At 39.6% G+C, this 3,949-nt stretch overlaps 1 long non-coding RNA gene across 1 annotated transcript; it reads right to left on the bottom strand.

The window, feature by feature from the left end:
* Nucleotides 1–1,570: 1,570 nt before the first annotated feature.
* Nucleotides 1,571–3,259, bottom strand: LOC124289281. Its single transcript, XR_006901653.1, has 2 exons — nt 3,137–3,259; nt 1,571–1,631 (listed from the first exon to the last, which is right to left on the bottom strand). It is a non-coding gene; the product is annotated as an uncharacterized LOC124289281 (long non-coding RNA).
* Nucleotides 3,260–3,949: the final 690 nt, after the last annotated feature.

Raw genomic sequence — 3,949 nt, 5'->3', positions numbered from 1 at the left:
GCTGCTGTTTTATTGAAGAAGGTGTCACGAACGAAAATCAGGAATTGTAGCACTCAAGGGGAGCTTGTAAAAATTCCATCACATCTCATACAATACCACCCTACACGATCGTTGTAATCTATGTGACTGTTCTTTATGATGGCTGCATAACACATTGAAGGGAGATATCATTCACAAAGTTCAGTCGTTAATCCCAAAATTGTGTTTCGTTAAGGAAACAACATTACATGTAACATCCTCTCCACTCAGTTGAGTTTGTTAGCATTATAACAATAAAGTTGAAGTCAAAGCTCTTGAAAATATAACTTTATGTTATACTGTTAAATGCAGTCCTTACGCAAAAGAAGTCGACAAAAAGAATCAACATCTGAGAGGTAATATCATGAACTTCACTGACAAAAATTATCACTAACAGCATTATAAAAGGTAATATTATTGATCAGGTTGTGAATGAATGCCTTAGTACCGTAGATTACAGATTTGCACAAAAAACACTTGTTCACATGAATAACAATCATTCCTTCTTTCTCCCTATCCCCTTGTCCGTAATCCCGCTGGGTCTCGGCATGAGTCTTGGCCATTCTGTCAGAATTCAAAAATGTTATTTTTGTAATCTACGTTACCAAACTGTAATCTACGTTACCTTACAAACTCATTCATTTGTCGTAATAATCGTCCTGATATAGACTGATTTTACAACGCCTTACCATATATGAAACTCATTATGGCTTCTTGATTAGCAATAAATAAAATATTCATAACAGTTACTGGAACATGTGATAGCTATGAAGGTATTTCTTCATTCATTGCACTCTTCGTTACCATACTTTGACAAGCGAGTACCAAATTGAGGGGGAAGATATGTTGCAGGTTTTTAAGAGATCGAAATATCATACGTTTAGGGTCAATATCAATATGTCTAAAAAAACTATGTGATATTAACAGAATTGATACAAGCTTCACGAAATACAACTTTTGTATATTATCATTTCCAAATGCTTCTACCGAAGAACTTCTCAACAGTAGAACAATTGTTTTGAAATATTGTGAAACTATATCCCTATAATGAAGTAAATTAACAAGCAATCTTACCTGTTTCACAGGGAATTTCCCAAATAAAGATGAAGTTTCCATTCCAAATTTGAATTTCGTGAAATGTCACTGAAGTGCTGCGACCATGTGACAGCAACCGGTGGCAACTGTTGTAGGTTATCAAATTATTTGCCTGGGCTCTCTGACTATGCTACGAAGCAAAATCTTCTATTTCCAGTAATATTCTGTAAGATTCCATATCAGGTGGTAACGTAGATTTCATAACGTAGATTACTTTCACTGTTTGCAAACTACCATGATCTTGACTGGAAGCATATTGCACTCCATTTTCGGTTTTATTACACTATGAAAACACAAAGCATTCATTCTAATCACTTTTATAGGTAGCTGTCATTCATGTTTCTCTACAGTAATGGTAACGTAGGTTTCATGCTTAACACAACTATTTTTATAGAACCGGGTTCGTCTTTGTGTACGGTTTTATATGGTACGATGCGTCCCAAGATGACAATTTTTCTACATATAATATATCCAGTAAAAACTTGCGAGCTTTCAAAACACATGTTTGTCAATATATACTAGGCACATAAAGAAACTGTGCATACAAAAATTTAAAACCTAATTTATCAAACCTGTGTAGACACATAAGGATTCAAACTCAGAGATTAGTGTCATGTATCCAACATGCATGCACATGCCACGTTCCGTGACGTCAGTGGGTTCGTCCTTGAGACGTGCAATACGTTGTTGCACGTGCATTCCGGGAAAGAGAAACAGAGCAAATGAATGCCACACAATACTGTCACTTTGGAAAGCTCAACCCCTGCCCTTGTGATCGTTCAAAAAATTAAACGGCTATTGAAACGCATATCATGCCAAGGCTCACGTCTGCACAACGTCATGAGGCTATTGGGATGGTCCGTGAGGGAATGTCTCAACGACAAGTGTCTGCACATTTCCACTGCCACCGGAACACCATTTCTGCACTGGTGAGACGCTACCAGAACAAAAATAACGTCATCGATCGGCCACGTTCTGGACGTCCACGTGTAACAACGCCAAGACAGATCATATGGATAAGGGTGACCCATCTTCGCCACAGGTTTCAGACTGCAGTGATGACTGCCCGAACCATCCCAGGACTTCGCCGTATCCACCCCTACACAGTTCGACAACGTTTACGTCATCACGGGATCAGACCACGACGTCCCGCCAAACGGCCTATCCTGACACAACGTCATCGACAAGCTCGCCGAATGTGGTGCCGAAATCATGTCCGCAGACCCTTGTTTTTTGTGGAGAAATGTTGTTTTTACAGATGAGTCCAGGTTTAACATAGTGATGGACGTCAACGTGCCTATAGGCGCGTGGGAGAACGTTATGCACAGGCCTGTGTCTTAGAGAGGAATCGCTTTGGTGGTGGTTCCGTGATGATTTGGGGTGGAATAACAGCATGCCAAAGAACTCCTTTGGTGATTGTTCAGGGCAACTTAACTGGTGTGGGCTACAGGGTTTAGATTCTTCGACCTGTGGCAATTCCTTTTTCTGCAACGTCATGGCCCTGGGTTAACATTCCAACAGGACAATGCCCGCCCTCATACGGCAAGGGTTGCTATGGATTTCTTGCAACACCACAACGTTGACGTACTGCCTTGGCCTGCAAATTCACCGGATCTCTCCCCGATAGAGCATGTTTGGGACGAGATGGATCGACGTCTACGCTGTCTTCCTCATCTTGACCTTGCAACAGAACTTGAAAGAATCTGGCGTGACATCCCACAAGCCTTCCTTGCACGTTTGATAGGCTCTATGCATCGTCGATGCACTGCTGTTCTCAATGCCGATGGTGGACATACCCGTTATTGAGCTTGTGACAAGGTCGTTTGACCCCTGTGCAGCTTGTGGACTCGTGACGTCATTGTGGTTGACTTTTCAATTGAAATTCTCCCGACTTGTTATGGTCTCATGATCCCTTCATTAAAGTTTATATGTACCTTTGACATTGTTATCGTACTTATAAATTGGGATAATATTTTGACAATGCACAGTTTCTTTGTGTGGCTAGTAGATATGCATTTTACACTGCATTTTACGTTCTGTAACGTAGATTACCGCTATTGTGGCGACATATTTCGTAGTGTCACATCTGTTTTGTTTATTATGATAATCCCTTCATTTAACATAGGTTTTACATTCATGTACGTACAACCTATGGGAAGTGATTTTAAAAGCCTTTGATGGTAAACCTACTAATTGTATCCATTTGTTTAAACACTACAGCTTTGGCGACATCAAGAATGAATAAATTGTGACACATGTTTTGATTGTTACAAAATGGATGCGTATTTGACTTTTATTCGTGTTTATTTATCTGTTAAACAAGTACAAATCAAAACGACAGAAGACATAGGTAATTGGGCATTCTCCCTGAGAATTGGGGAGTACATCATTGTTAACTTGCAAAAAATATCAATATATGAAGGGTGAAGATGTTCACTCACCACCCCAAAATCCGGGGTTTCCAGTCCAAGGATCCAATGTTTTCTATTCTGTTCAGGAACGCTTATGTGACATTTCCCTAATGCATAGCGTGTCTCATTCCCCTTATAGTTTCAAAAATACACTCATTAGACACGATGTATTTTGCAGCCATTCTTAGCATATGACATCTTCAATCTATCTCTTTGTGAAAAACTCATGTGGATCCAAACACATCCAATTCCGACCCACATTTAAATTGACAGGTACTACTAAATCCCACTGTTGCAACCAAACAATTACACAATGAAATCAAGAATAATGTGTGTATAGATCATGGCAGCCCACAGTTTTCATCTTCTTTCAGTCATTACTTGTGATGTGTCCAGACTTAATTAATTACACATTGGCATTATTG

This window comes from Haliotis rubra, unplaced genomic scaffold (genome assembly GCF_003918875.1).
Source record: "Haliotis rubra isolate DU_JTF1 unplaced genomic scaffold, ASM391887v1 Scf439, whole genome shotgun sequence".
Taxonomy (NCBI): domain Eukaryota; kingdom Metazoa; phylum Mollusca; class Gastropoda; order Lepetellida; family Haliotidae; genus Haliotis; species Haliotis rubra.
This window is presented reverse-complemented; position numbering and strand designations above follow the sequence as displayed.